Consider the following 17,326-nt stretch of genomic DNA (forward strand, 5'->3'; position numbering starts at 1 on the left):
GGCTGGTGAGAACGTCATGGCTCAGTGAGCAACATAAGAGGACGCGATTATGACTCTCGAAGACATTCAGGAACGCCAAACTAGAATTCCTCAAAAATAGTTTGATTATCGACAACACCCTTTAGTTGTAAAAAAAATGCCTAACAAAAAACACCTTTCATTGAGAACTTAACGAATCGTATTCTAATGCTACTAAAAAAAGTGCTGAGATACTAAATATCTTTATAAAAATATCTCAAACACATTTTCTCAATATTTAGTACTTGATTAATCAGGTATTATAAATAAAAGATCACGAGAATGCTGCAAATAAAACTGTCATAGAACTTATGAAATACTGACGTATTGTCAAAGTGAAAAAAAGAGATTTTTCGCAGACGTCGTTTATGTGTAGAAAGAACCTTAACATGCTCTCAAAAATGATTCCTAAATCTTTAGTGAAAGCTTATTAAGCTAAAATGCTGGCACCGAGATCGTAAAAATATTCTAATGACACAAAAGAGCAGACAAAAATAATTCACTCTGTAGTTAAAAACCAAAGACAGCGTAGTGGAATTGAAACGATAAATTGCAAAGTGGGCGAGCACTAAGCCTCTCATATACTTGCGTTTATAAATCTTAAGAACAAAATATTAAATGTATCTAAACAATTTAAAATCACTAATATACACAAGAAAACTGTAGTTATTATTATTTATTTAGATTGGACCCGTAAAGAACCCCCGAAGAAGTGAAATATTATTTTGCCAATAAGCCGCCATAGGTTAGGAACTGTATACGATTGCTTAAATAGCCCTAGAATAATTAAGTTTTATCATCTGAGTAACTGACTTCTGACATATTTTTTTTATTACACATGACATACATTGTCTAAGACCTTCTCAAAATCGGTATATATGACGCGGCGTTTACGTATGTATGTATCATATGTACATATATAGGTGAAGATTTATGTTATTAAAATAATAACCATTAGTCCTAAAAAACAGTTTTAATTTAATTAGCGAAGTAATCTATTTTTTGATTGCAAAGTTCAATAGTTTTCAATTAATGAAAGTACTTTTTAAAGTACTAGACGCCATTGCCTCGCTTGCTGGATTGCAATGGCAAATAAAGTATGTTTGTTTTACATCGTTGCAATGAAAACCGGAGTTCCTTTATTAGTTTGCTGGATTTACCATATTATTATGACCATCAAAGTTGATCTTGAATCAAATCAACCAAAAATAAAATATTCAAAAAATAAAACTTTTAAAATTTGAAACTTTTATTGTTAAAAATAATAGGTGTCTGTTTGTATTTTAGTCGTAGAATAGCGAATTTACTCTCAGTGGTATACAAACATAGGAGAGCCGGTGACCGTCTGTGATTTATGAACGTTGAGAAAGCCATAGTAACCATATTTCAATGATATATGGCTGTATAACAACATTTCAAACAATCATTTTGAAGATACCACCTAGATATAAAATGTGAGCTTTTTTTATTATTAGTCAAAATAATATGTTATGATGCAGATTCAATAATATAATATTATCAATAGGATCTGCAATACCGGTAATAGGACAAAAGTTGACTTTCGTTAATACCGGTATTACAAAATAAAATATCAGTATTATTACCGAATCAATTTTTTTTAAATCCATGGTCAAATTTATGGAAACGAAAATGCCTATATTGCTTGAAACCATAAGTGAAGAATAGAATTATGCTTATTGTAGTGAATTAATCTAAGTATTGTTATCGGCCTAGGATATTAAAGTAAAATAATATTATGCAGTATTTACGTATTTTTTAATTTAATGAACGTTTAACATCTTTCTAAAATAAATATAATTACGATATTTTAAAATAAATATAAAATATGAAATAATTAAAGTAAATCACATAAATCTGTCTTAAGAAAAAATATGTCGCATTTTGAAAAAAGAGATTAATAATTGAAAAAAATGTAAGTAATATAGAAATATATTTTACTGAAATAAACTAGCTAGTAGTATAAAAGACTTTAATCTTAGTATACTCGTCCATTTTTTAAGTTCTCAAAAATCGAGTAAATGTTTTCGAATCAATAGAAGTGTCATTTAAAAAAAATTAACAAGGAGGAACACTTGTCCCCCCTTGAATTTGGACAGAAAAATGCATGTATTTATTAACATACTATGAATTTCATGAAATCAAAATATTAAAAAAAACTCTTTTCCTAAAAAAATCAGAAATGATCTTCGTGGTTCCAAACCAGAAATTCTCAGGTTATCCCTCAAAGAAAATCTAAAAAAAACAATCTCAAATCTACCCCGAAAATATTTTTAAAAATATGCCATTTCAGTGAAATCATATCTGAATACATTTTCACCAGAAGGTTTATATTTTTACTAGCAAAAATATAATTTATCTGGCAGGTGCTAGTGAAATTATATGATTTAGGCTTTTCATACGTAGTAATATAATCATTATTTATTTACATGCGATTAAAAAATAGTTGTGTTTTTCAGTGAAGTCTAAATAATTTTTCAAAAGTACATTTCTACTAGCGTAAATATAATTTAACTAATTATATGCTGTTATAAAATATCTCTAAAACTCAATTTGACAGTTGCGAAACGTAAATTTTCTGTATAAACCCAAACCTAACCTACACGAATTCACAAAACTTCACCTGAAAGTTCTAAAACTAATTACAATTTTAGAACTTTCAATAGGTAAAAAATGCAAACTTAGCCAATTCAACTCTCAGGGGAAAATAAGCGAAAGAAGAAATACAGACAGAGGTAGTTTGTCCATAGTTTGTCTGTACTTTGATATTACACATGTTTTAAAAATATATTATCTAACCCTACCGATATTAATACGAATTTATAATATGAAAGAATTGATCAAAGTATATTCAAACCAAATTTTGTGAAATAGAAGGGCGCAAAAACAATTGTCACTTCTCAGAAGTCAAAAATTCACGTCAAAAGCAATAAAATTGCGTTGCAGTGGGAACGCTCGGTAACGAGCGTTCCCACTGCAACGCGATTTTATTGCTTTTGACGTGGATTTTTGACTTCTGAGAAGGGATAATTGTTTTTTGCGCTATTCTATTGATCAAAATTCAATTTATACATGCTTTATTTTATCTTTATTTTTTTTGAAATATTAAAAACTTTCAGAAGCAGCAGTTGTTATAGACAATTTTTTTATGGAAGCTCAAAATTTATTTGTAACTAGACGCTCTGTAATTAATCAAAGTAGAACGATCTGGTCTTTTAATTATTTGACTATTATAAAAAATCATATTAAAGATTGTTTTTTTGCCTTTCATCAATAATATTATAATCACATACTATATATAACATTAATTTTTTCATAAATCTGTGTGGGGCTGTGTTAATTCTGAGGTCATTAAAACGATCATTTAAAGTATTAAATCAAATATATAAAATTACCAACTGGATAGAAAAAATACCTTGCAATAAAAGATTATATACTACAATGGCGCAATTATTAGAGATTTTATAGATCACTAGGTGAGCACGATGAAAATACTGTTTTGTGCTTAAAGGATGCATGATAAACAATGCGTCTACCTACGTAAAAACCACTATTGTCATCTACTCTTTGCATTAACGATCTTCAAAAGTTTCATTATTTTAACACAATAACATACTTAGTTAGTTAAATATTCAAGCAGTGCAATTGGCGCATTAAAATCTGCATCTGTGATTTGATAGAACTGTCTTTAATCAAGAGTATATAAGACATTATATCACATTGACTGACGATTAAACGCTATGAGATGAGAAGGTCAGAGACGATTCGAGACGGCAGGTGATCAAAACAAGATTATATAGCAGATGACATCTAAGATAAACTGAGAGAAGCTGGCATTGACACGAGATACACCAGACGATTGTCTAAGCTCTAGACTCTAGAGAGCATAACGACAATCGCAGTTTCTTCACAAGCAATACGGAACACAATTTACACTGTTTCTCTACTGGATTAAATTGTAAAATTTGATTATTTTACTATATTGTTATACATTTAATATTTATTAATTAGAAGAAGGCCGAGAAGAAAGATTTGATTAAATTATACTTGCAAGATTCCTTAGCAGACTTAGAAAATAATTCTGGCCTTGCGTTAAATAGCATTGTTGTATAAATATTTTATCACTATTGAATGGTCACCCATCAACGGCCACCTGGAAGTTAGGCTTTCACCAAGGGATATATGTCGCAAATTAAAATTATTTCTATATATCATATATCAGCTTTGTCTAACCCACAAACGAGAAACACTCACAGGAATCAGGAATCAGAAAAATTCACGTAAATCATAACTGCGAGTTTTTACGATTCTTCTGCATTCGACACCGCCGCCCGATACTGAAACCTGCATTTAAAAAATATATATTTGTGTTTTACATCTATATATGTATAGATATATATTAATAATCACAAATTACACATTCGTAAAAGTGTAAGGCCGTAATAATAATTCACTGCAGACTTTATAATAGCGAAACTGTGCTATAACAAACTCGCACTTATTCTTCACAGTTACAGTAACAAAATAAGAGATAAGGAACAGTAATAAAATAAAAAAGGCCTTTTACATCCGCGTGCGTGCCCCGTTAAAGTTTTCGCTGCGAATTAAGACCGGCAATAAATCGCCCCGGTGCTCATTAAAAGCAATATCGCTCTCGTAAATTAGTGATTTATAAGCGATATTTTTGCTTTTGACATACGCTCGTAAATTCATCACACATTTCACAAAACAGGGGTATGTATACTGATCGCACCCTAGCATGGCACTCTCGTGGCCGATAGTAATGGCCGTTAATTAATTGCGCTCGTTTCAGACACACGCTTAGTTTGCTCTGATGACCAGAGACGAACTCGATAATTTATATTATATATCAACAAAGCTTTTAAATTTATCAAAAATACACAACGTGGCGATAAGCCTAAATCTTAAGCTTATAGCGAAAGTCACGTTTTGCTCAGTCTATCGATCCATATATTATTCTACGTTACATCTGTCACATTTGCAAGCTTTAACTCTCTTTAATCCAGAATAAAAATATATATGTAACATATTTTATATTTTTGCATATATATTATAAATAAATTAATGTTATTAATTGCTAAAAAAAATATCGAACAAGTTGTAAAATTTATTATCATTTTATTAAAACTAATTATGACAAGATTTAACAAGAAATATATGCATTGATTTTATACTAGATAATATGTTGGTAATTTATTTTGTAAAAATATCGCTTTCTTGAGAATTTTTTATATAAAATATATATGTAATATACAGTAGGTATTTATATTGTTTCAGTAGATACTTTTGTAAATGAAAAGTATTAGTCTGATTTTGTTTATAATAAGTAATAAAATTATATTAAAGTTAATAATTAAAATATAGACACTGATCCTTGAGGAAATCGAAAAATGTATAAACGATCGTAATTCCTACAGTTGATTATAAAATTTATAATGTCAAACAATAGCATGCAGAATTATCTTTAAATTTTTATGTTAAGAGCTTAACACCCGAGGACTCGTATACGAGTCTTGAAAGAACATTGCTTAGTTGACGTGAATTTTGCGTCATGCATTTTCTATTATTAAAAATATACTGAAATACCATCAAATTTGCCTCTATATGAAAATCAAAGATGGCGGTAAACTATTTCTACATACAATCAAATGAAAAATAAATAGAAAAATTGTAAAAAGAGTTGTCTTATCCCATTGCGATGCAATGAGACGTCACCTTTTTGGGGCACGTAAAATATATGTACCATAATTATTTATTTAATATAAAAAATAAATAAATTTCAGGGTCAAACTCTCAGGTTAGATATACATTAAACCAATCCAATCAAAAGAAGTCGAAACAACTCGGTTGATAGTACATCAATTAACAAAATTTTACAACTTAAAATTCTGTATGTTATTGAAAAATTAAAAAGTAAAATCGTTACAGTTTATGTAGTAGATACAGTAATCAAAGAACTTCCCCAAAAATATCATCCATTAACTTACAAACATTTTTACCGGGTGTTTGTTATTATGAAATTTCCTCACCATTTGGAAAACCACAATGATTCACAGATTCAGAAACCAGGGAAAGAATGTTACAATTTGGATAAATTATCGTCATATTAGTATACTACCGACAATGAGTAAAATAATAATATTAAAGATTCTTAAAATAATCTCTAAGGTATAATATCATGATCAAATAAATATTTTCATTCCTAATATTTTGAGTGAATTGGAAATGGTTGCAATGGTTACTAACCAGTTATTTATAATTTAATAATATATATGTTTAAATACGTTAACGATTCATAAAAAATATCCGTTTATAATATAATATAATTTGCACTCACCAAATTATTCGGCGTCCTTTTTCTGCTTACAACTGTCACAGACACATTTATTTTCATCACTACACTTATAAACCTCACCATATATTTTTATTATTTACACTTTTTTATCTATTTAAATATTTTTTGATACGTATAAAAACATTCGTGAATATGAAGAAGAATTTCACAACTTCTGCACATGTATGCTGTATCTTTCCTTATTCCATGTGCAGAACAAACACGACACTTTCTTCTCGCATATTTCTCCGCACTTTTTATTTTTATTATCTGATGATTTTTCATCTTATCCGAAAGCCTTTCTGGTGGATCGACAACACGGGCACGGGAAGGCGTGTTAGAAACTGATGAAATGTCTTCAGACTCGATAAATTTCACTGAATTCTGCATCCATTATTTAGCCTTACTCAAAAGAAAATCTTTGAATTTAATTTGACCGTTAGGATTCAAATGTTGATAGACACTAAACGAATAAAACAATGCGCATTGAAATAAATACCATAACAACCTTTTTTGTTTATCTTATTGTTTTTCATAATATTAGGTAACTAAGTATGTATTGATCGGCGCGATCAACACCTCATATATTTATTACAGTTCATTAACATCGAGGCTTATGTATTGTAAAGCCGGTCGTTCTGGTTTTTTCCCGTGTCTATCATCTGGCTGTTATGAAAGGTAAATATCACTCTGAAATCTCTCTTCTTATTTGATTTTTAAATTTTTCTTTTCTGCCATGTTTCATCTGTAGGAGGCCTTCATTTTATATTTTTGAGATTCTGGCAGGCCCCTATTTTTCCGGATTGTTATACAAAGTCTGTTTTCCGTTAAAATTAATATTATTACACTCTATTTTAAAAATTTTAAAGATGATATAAATTTGTTTCCTTAATTATTATTTCGAACAAATCTTTGCCAATAAATAAATTAGCCACTTCTTCGATGCTTTCACTATTATTGAGAAAAACTTGTTCCCCTGAAATATCTTCCAAAACATTGATTATCGCTTGTTGGATCAAATTAACTCCAGTCTATCACAGAACGTTGAACGTTGTCATAAAACTTTACTTATAACCTCATCATTTTGTAAATAAAATATTATTGATCAATTATAAAAATCGACAATATTTATTTTAAGTTTATTGCTTTGGAAAATTTGTTGCATTAAGATTAAAATGTTATATACTGAATCTAAATGTAGATGTTAAAAAATTTTTTAGCACGCTACGATTTCATTTTACATACAGCCTCTAGGGTTTTACTGTGGCATTGTTTGTTTAGGTACAATTTTTTACACTTCATATTCACAAGTGAGCTGGTTTTGTTTCGCAACAATGTCTTTTTATGCGCGCGTCGCTCGCTTGAATTGATATTGAAAGCTTAGAAAAAAGGAGTAGTATATTTAGGGCTGGCTGCGGACAAATGTCGGGATAAAGTCTCCCAGATCGTATATGAGCCGTTGTGTGAACTTTGTATTGTGATGAAGAGAGGATTATTTACGAGCGAGCCCTTAAGTACAGAAGTGCTTTCGACACCATCTGCTCTTGACTTTTGCAAACTATCGCCTTAACTTTTATCAATAAAACACTCTTAAGGAATTGTTTCCGTTCCGGCCGAGGGTAGACATTTTCTGCACTCGAAAATAACAATAAACTTGTTTATGTATTCAATTTTACATCAACAAGAACTGTGTGTACTGTAACATGTGTATGAGAGATCCTTGAAATTTGACTTGTAATTAAAATTAAATAAAGACTGCATATTGCGGCAAAAAAGTGTTATATTAAAGAATAAATTTGCAGTGGAAATTAGACACAAACATTATAAATAAATTAAAATGTTTATAATTAATTATATGTTATTAGGAAAAATATGATACGAGAGATTAGTGAATAAGGCACCGCCGGTCGTCGTCTTTCCGTCGAGATCCATCAAGAAGCGATCCACCATACGCCACCGTCAGGTCAGTGTTACTAGAGTGCCGCTTAATTTTTGGTCATAGAAAATAAATCACCCCACTACAAAAACATGTTATCTTTTAGTTTTTTATAACAAAGCAAATTAATAAATCATGATCTTGATATTTTATTATCTAAAGAATAATTTTATTTCTGATATTTTTTTACCAACACCAAAATTAGTTCACAATATATTTTAATTTAGTTCTTTCTAATGGCTATTTATTATTTTATAGCCCGACAGTAATTATTATAATTCTCTCTTTCTCGTGATTCTTTAATTATTTTTTCTCAGAATAGACAAAGAAAATGTGAATGGATCCTATTTTTACAAGCATTTTTAGTATATTTTTTTAGAAATATTAAGTAGATTTCTTTAAATATATTAAGTAGATTTCTATAAAAATATTAGGTAGACATTTTAAGAAAATAAAATTTACATTTAAAATTTTATTTTATTATTGTGGTTTTTAAGGACCACTGCCGTAATTTTAAACTTGTTCTAAAAATAGTTATTCTAAATATTTCGACTGAATTTGATAGCTAGCTAGCTTTGAATTTGTAACTCTAAAAAAGTATAAATTAAAAAAATACCAATTTTATCTTAATGTGTAATGGCTTTGATTTTTTATTATGCGATTGTAAACAGGTCGCTCGTGAGTTTAATTTAAAAAATTGAAAGGCCTGAAACTACAAAGTTAGTTTAACTTAAGAAAGTCCCTTATATAATAGTGAGGTTACAGTAGCTGAGTAAAGGTTCACATCTCCTAGAATTGTTAGGGTAGAATTTGAATTGATTATCTGCTTACCACCATAACTACATTAGACTACCGCATCCTAGCCAAATGCAAGAGAAATTCTTCAATCACCATCATGTACTTCGTCCATTAAGCATCAAGATTTTTTGTTAAGAATCGCGACATAGTCGCCCAGAATGTACATTTTCTGGGTTATCCGTAACTGCGATTAAAGCGCCGCTGCCAAGATACCTCGGGCCCTTTGTAAAGTTTCCCCGCTGTTAATTGAACTAAAATCTAATTCTGGGTGTGTAATGACAAAGGCGGTGTCGGCGCCAAGTGGCAGGGCCGCAACTTTGGTAATTAGCCGAGGCAATACATTCACGAGGAATGTGCGAGAACACCTAACGTTTAATTCTGTTAATTTTTCTCCGAGCGCCCGGGAAATTGTTGCCATTTTCCCCGGGCCGCCCCTTATCGCCGACCCGGAAGAAGGTTTCGGGCTATAACCGTCGTCGGCGGTTGAGTGTTGTCTACTTGAAATGAGTGCGCATTAAAAATGTTTTATTTTATGCATGTGTAGGTTGGGGATGTGAGTTTTAAGTGTACGCAATTGTCGGTTCTAGTTTGGGTTACGTAAATTTGAATAGAGCATGAGGACTCAAAAGTAAATTAACCTAGCATATTTTCTAAAGGTTTATCTAATTTTAAAACATATGATAGATACAATATATGTTTTTATTGTGAATTTTAGGCAATTAAATAATTCAGAATCACTTAATTTTGGCATTTTTTAAATCCTTTTTTATTAGAAACATAATAGTTAGGGTGGTCAGCCACAATGACTGTGGCGTTAATTTTTTTTTATTCAAGTTATAAGCAGTCCACTAATATAATATTGTATTAAATACGATTTATGCCTTTTTACATCTAGTGCTCTAGTTTTGTAATTTTCTACTTCAATGGTCATTCACATTTATTGATTTTAAAAATATACACTAAACGAAACAAGTACATAAAATTAATAACTTACTTAAGTATTTGTACTTCTTTCAAAATAAAAATGTATAAAACATATAACTATAGGAACAAAAAAGGTAATGGTCCTAATTTGGACCACAAATTAATGAACTAATTTGCTACTATGAATAGTTATTTTTCTAGCATTATGAATAAAAATATTTGTAATGTAATATCTTCATATTTAATTAAGTATTTTGTCTTACATATTGAAAATTTAGATGTCCAAAACACGTTTTAATCGTTATTGCTAAACTTTGTGTTAAATGCATACAATAGTGTTTATTTTTTAAAAAGGTGAAGATATTAACTATCATCATTGTGCAACATTTTTTTAATCCATCTACAGTGGTTTTTAAAGATCGGGACGATTTTTTAATTTCAGACGTCAAAGCTAGATTAGGATTGACGTGAAGTGGGAAGCGGCTGCTTTTACGCTCTTTTTAATTCTTGCAGAGGAACTCCTTTCTGTCTCAAATCGATGATATTATTTTATTTATTAAAATTAAATTAAGAATAATATGACCTGACAATTTATACCAATGTGTCACAATAAAAATACGTTACATTTAAAACAAGCAAAACATATTAAAAAATAAAAATATATAATAAAAAAAACAAAATATTAAAAGCAAATACAAATCGGACCAGCTTCTTATAGCTGACATAATGCCAGCGTTTTATGAATATGATAAAAAAATCGAAAGAGAGAAAAAAACATATAATTTAAACGTAGCGCACATATTTAATTAAACTAGTTATACATTCTTAGAACAACCAGAACATATAAAATTTTATATTTTATGATTACTATCAAGTTGTTTGGCTTGTTTTTAAATGTCATTAACGATTAAACGCTTTATGAAAATTAAAAATGGGTTTATTTTTATATAAAGTTACAATAATATTTTGTGTAAAAAAGTGTTTATAATTATTTTAAGCTACAATAATATTTCTAATTAAATCTTCAATTAGTAATAAAAAAATTAATTGTTTATTATGTACATTTAAAGTGTTGTAGATAAATTCATAGAATATTTTTTTCTAGATAAGTTTATTATGTAGATATTATTTTTCTTTTTATTGAATAAAAAAATATTCACAAAATATTGTTTACCAGGTTTGTTTTTAAATTGGTCAAATGTTTAAACAATAAAAATATTCTATCAAGTTTTGATAAAATGAAACCTCACACAAAGCATATTTTCTATGAGCAAGTATTGTTATATATAATACAGTTCAATTTAAAGTTTTTAAAAGTTGTATACCAAACCAAACTTTATTTATTTATTCATGAAGTATACTTTAGACATAATACTTTAGATAATTGATTCGAAAATTCTTATACTTCTATTTCATTTTTCAATAGATATAATACTAGTTTATTGAAAAAATATTATACACTGTGTGAAGTTTGAGTTTAAAAAAATAATAATATATCTAATTCGCTAAAGAATATATATATATATATATATATATATACATATAAAAAAGCATTTAATTTATATAAGCATTATTATGTTTATATTTTATATGAATATAATATAACGTTGCAAGATAAAAAACTTATATTTTACTAATAATATAATAAACTGACTAAGAGAAAGATTATTGTATTAATTTATCTATTGTACTGTACATACATTTACCTTGCTATATACGTTAAAATGTAATTTAATATTATGTTCGTAATATTATAGTTTATACCACGCAAGTTAAAATGGATTGTCTCAGGAGAGACTTCCGTATAAATTATATACATTCCACAAACATTCCTTGTTTGTTTCGTTTTAAAACAAAATTATAAAAGTCTTATTGTTTTGGTTAAACAACTATCTTTTTAGTCACACTACTGTTAGTAATGAAGCTGCTAATGAATATATGCAATTTAGTTCATATTTCGCGGTTATCTATATTAGTTAACTTGTACTAACATTATTCGCGTTTTATCTCAAAATATAACACCCCTCCTCATCCCAAAGCGCCCTAAACCCTTCTCTCGAATTAATTGGAGTAACAAATATAGCCAGATAATTGTTAATTAAATACAAGGATACCTCGATTCTTAAACGCGAATGTGCAAACACACACAAGTGTTTAGATTTATAAATCAACATGCATTAGATCTTTCTTAAGTAAAACAGCACGTTGCGCAGGTAATTAAAGATTATAGGTTTCTTAAACAGTATGCAATGAAAAATATCTATTTATATAATAGTAAATAAATTAATACCACAGAATGTAAATATTTTTGATTAACTTTGTTAAAGCATATTAAATAAATATTGTTTATTGAATGATCCTTTTGTACTATTAAATATTTGAACTTGCTTTATGTGACAATTGTACCCCAGGATAAATAGCATTAAAGCCGATCCACTTTAACGTACTCCATCACTATCCAATATCCGAATAAGGCCAATTGGAAGTCTTTATCGGCCGTGTCATCCGGGCCGAAGCACTTAGCAAGCGAAAGGTCGTACAAGCCTTTTATGAACCACTAAAGGTTATGTGTGTTTGTGTGTGTGTTGTCCCCGAAATTACAGCGGCCACGTCTGTCCGAATCACCCTGTATAACGTTTCATTAAGAGCCTTTCTTGCTTAGACCTAATGGCTCCCAAGTTCCTAATCTTTTTCCAACGGCTATGGTGCAGCGGCGTAAATCTGACCGAAAAACGATCCGGAACAACATAATCCTGAGTGGTTGAAATCCGGAAACGGTTTAGGACACCTTGTTCGTGGAGCATCAGGGTGTGATTGAGACAAATTACCCTCAGCTGGCGATGATGCAGATCCCGTCCGATTGAGCCGCTGGATAAATCAAAATTTTATTATTGCTTCAGCTCTGAAAATAATAATTTGCGAAATCGAAATCGCAGGGCGGACTTGCTATGCACAAGATAAATATTAAAAATATAAATTTATGGGACGTTATCTAGAGTGGGAGTGGATCGAAGATAAGAAAAATTACTCCATGAATACGAAATTTGCTTCGAAAGGGATAAATGGCGGTCGTTACACAAATATCTATATTTACAGGGTGGATAAAAATACATTTATAAAATATAAAAAATGTAATAGTATATTCAGATAAGTACGTTTTTAAATTTTGTGTTTATTTATAATACAAATACATTAGAATTTTTATGGTCATTTTATATCTGTCTTTTTTTGACGATGTGTAATTTTTAATGCATTTTATGTTGAAGCAAGATTTGTATTTTATTTTTAATTAAATCATAATCTGTTTTTTTGATCTAGTTGTTTTTTTAATTTAATACTAACTTTATTTTTCAGTGGTTATAAAACGTTGTTTTTTAAAACTGGATTTTTTTGGAATTTTCAATGTTATACTCCTTAAAAAAGTATTGCAAGTCTAATTGTTCAGTCTCGCTTAAGTGACCGTTATGTTAAATTGCGTGATTTCAGCTTTTATTTGTGGTTATATTCTATTTTAATAATAATTTATTTTGCCATCTTTAAGTTGCTGGGAGAAATGAAAAATAAATATTACATATATTGCATATTATCTAAATGGACATATTGTATTTTATTTAATAATACAAATAAATTAGAAATAAGCTATCGATTCAATTTGACAACTTTATCAAAGTTAATTACACGTTTAATTGATACCACTATGCCAAAGTCGTGCATGTTACGTGAAACTAATAACACAATAAGTCCCAAAAGTTATTCACGACTGAGTCAATTTCCCCGCAAGACTTTCTCTTCATTAGATACCCCCGGTGGAATTAGCGGTGCGAGACGCTAGGGGTTCTAGGAAAAAGGGGCAAGTAGTTAAAGCGAAGGAGCGAGATAAAGTCTTCTCTGAAATGAACTAGCGCGGTCCACCGCAGACTTGTCTTGCGGAGTGCATCGAAGAATTTCCATCGAAGAAGAAGAGCCTGCGTCTCTTTTGAATATAATGTATAGCCCACCTGAGCAATTGTGTTATAAAACTTCGATCGCTTTGTATAAATTCTCATTCAGCGTATCCAGAAACCACAGTCTCCCCAAAGTCTCGCAGTGCGAGTGACAAAGCCCCTGCAGAACCGAACGCAGGTACTTAATTTAATTCCGGCTTATATAAGACAATATATTCTAGTTCATAAATTTTACTTTGAATTGAACCTAGTACATTCAGAGCTTGAAATTTATACTGCGATACAACAATGAAAGCGCTACGGGAGACGCTCTCTGATATCTCTACTTTCTATGGAGCTCCATCTGAAGAGGGAAAAATGGGGCAATGCACTCTTGTGATGTTTATAAGTCAAAGTCATGGTGTATTTAACATGTTGTCTGGGGTTTTATGGCAAATCTCAGATTGTACTCGTAAGCCATTTGTGTGGTTACTAGTTTTATAAGTTATTTTTTATATAAAAAGTTTTTAAAATTTTTAAAGTTATTTTTCATATAAAAGTTTTTAAAAGAATGAATTGGTACTATATTTTTTATCAATATTTTTACCGCGAAAACTGAAGGTTAATTTGCTTGGTAATCACTCAAAAACAAAATAGACATACCCCTTCTGAGAAATCAAACTGTGGGGTTTTCCCTCTAGTGGGTCACAATCTGTGAGTTGCAAGATTCGCTACTCCTAGAGACGCATAAGCAGTCAGTTTTCAGTCTTTTGGTAAATTTTAATAATTTAAATGTGTTGTGGCAATAATGCAAATTAATTTTTATTACTTAAATTTATAACAAGCAAGTAAATTGCGCTCAATAGATACCCTGCAAAATATAGCCGAAATGCGTTTTTTTGCATGCTTACTAATTCTTATTATGTTTTTAAGATATTTTTTATATCAGATTCTCTCAGAATCAACATTAGCGATATTTCCATTTGCCCTATCAAAATGTGTCTAGCAACAAATTAACCATATCCTCGTTCCGCAATCTTTATCCGTCCGAGTGAGCAATTCGTTGCGATCCCATCAGCCGCACGTCGAGATAAGACATCTCTCGTCGTTAGTTTCCACTACGAGCTAGCTATGGCCATTGTGTTGGTTTCACCGAAACGTTTCAGATTTCCACATCCAGCGAGGATGATGAAGGTGGTTCTTGAAGACTCCGCAGACGCCGCAGACAGATTTATGTGGCTAGGTCTTGCCGTTAACTTTATTCATCTTTCCCACTTACACCACCCTGGCAAGCGCATTGTACCTACGATGTTAATATTAAACTTTAACGCTTTCCATTTGTTAATATCGTAGATAGGTATATTGCACGTTCTTATAAGTTATAATTTAAATTGCTTAAAATCTAAATAAATACATTTAATTTAATTTAAGACTGCATCATAATATTATTAAAAAAATTACATTAACTCAGTTGATCTTTATTGAACCGAAAATTAAAAAAAAATATATAACAGTACAATATATATTATTTGCGAAATACAAATTAATGCGTATATATCAACATTAATTATAGGTCGTTAACTAGATTCAGAAGGACATGTAAAACGCCTTCTATCCTGTCAGATAATTGTCCATTTATTATCTAAATGATGGGCCCGTATTGTCGGCACGATAATCAAACCCACATATCACAAAACCAAGAGCAAACGGATCGTCAAATCTGTAGATAACCAAAAACCCAAAGGCCAAACATAATTCCGGCACTTCGTCTTCTCAACCATTAAACATCCTTATATATGTATGTGTATATTATATGTAGCATATAAATGTATACGAAATTCGAGTTTTAGTTATTGCTTTATTTTGTAGTATGAAACACGTTGAGAGTTTAGGTGTGCCTAGTTGGACAGTAGTCGGTCCCAATTAGCCACCCATTCGTCAAGATTTCCCCTCAGACTCTTTCCGAGCTACCTAATGCTGACAGACAGACAGATTGCTGGCAAAACCCATGAGAAAACGGCCGTGGTAAAAAGTTAGTTAAGCGAAAACGTTTCTGTTTGCTGCCTATTCTCCGAGTTATTTTATAAGTAGAACTAAAATTAAATTCACGTTAAAATATAAGTTAATTTAGTATAGTGCAATGATACAGTATAACATGTAAAACATTCACTGGGTGAATTTTAAATGGGTTTTAATTATAGTGTGTAGTAAAAGACTACAACAAAGAAAAAGCAGCGTTACTTAAATGTTGATAAAATTAAATAAAAATAAATTTATAAAATAAATACCCGTCTAATTATATATAAATAAATACAGGGATATAAGTACACTGACACTTGGATATTCATCTCGATATACAAAAATACACGTCCATTTCATAATTTATTTATACCATAGAAATGTGATTAATCTGTCAATATTGTATGTGAAGTAAAGCTGCGTGACTAGTGAATTAATTGGGCTGGCTAAATCAATACTTAACAAATATATATATTTTTTACCAATTTTAATAGATAAGAAAAAGCTATATAAAAAATCAATAAAAACTATTCTTAGATGAATCAATTTTTATAAGCTAAATTAGCATATTATTATATAATTTATTTAAACTAAAATGTATGCCATAGCCTTTAAGGTTAAATTAGCGTATTTCGTAAGGTCTAGATTTGTAGCACAGAGACAGCAGACTCATTTAAAAAAATGCACTAATATTAAAAATCAGCCCAGCTGCAAATATTTAATTGAATTATTCTCAATTTAATATTAGGAATTTATTTTACAGGGTAAAAACAAGCTTATTGATTTTACTAAAATTACTGAAAAAATAAATATTTATATGCAGGGCTTTTTTGTTATGTAACGCGGTGGAACGGCGTTCCGGCAACTTTTTATGGTATTTTTATTGTTTATTGTTAACATTTTTTCTTTACCGAGCGTTCTCACTGCGACGGCACCAACACGATTTTATTGCTTTTGACGTGAATTTTTGCCTTCTGAGAAGTGATAATTGTTTTTGCGCCGTCCTATTGGCCAAATATACTTCAAACAATTATTATTTATTAAAAGTAATAAGTCCATTATATTTTTAGATGCACTTAATTCTAAAAATAACACCTTTTAATTTAAAATGATATGTATTGTCGGGCGATAAACATGCTTGCGATTATTTGTGGGCTATAAAATGCTTACATGAACAATTGAAACCATTGAAATGCTCACACAATCGGCGGTAAACTGCTAGCCATTAATTGCTGGCGGTGAATTGCAGGTAAACTTCATCTAATCCTTTTTCATTAGGAGTTTAAGTTAAAAATCCATGTGAATGCTTTTAAAATGCAATTTTCTAATTAAGTT

This window comes from Plectrocnemia conspersa, unplaced genomic scaffold (genome assembly GCF_051122295.1).
Source record: "Plectrocnemia conspersa isolate PC_06_02 unplaced genomic scaffold, ASM5112229v1 ptg000001l, whole genome shotgun sequence".
Classification (NCBI taxonomy): domain Eukaryota; kingdom Metazoa; phylum Arthropoda; class Insecta; order Trichoptera; family Polycentropodidae; genus Plectrocnemia; species Plectrocnemia conspersa.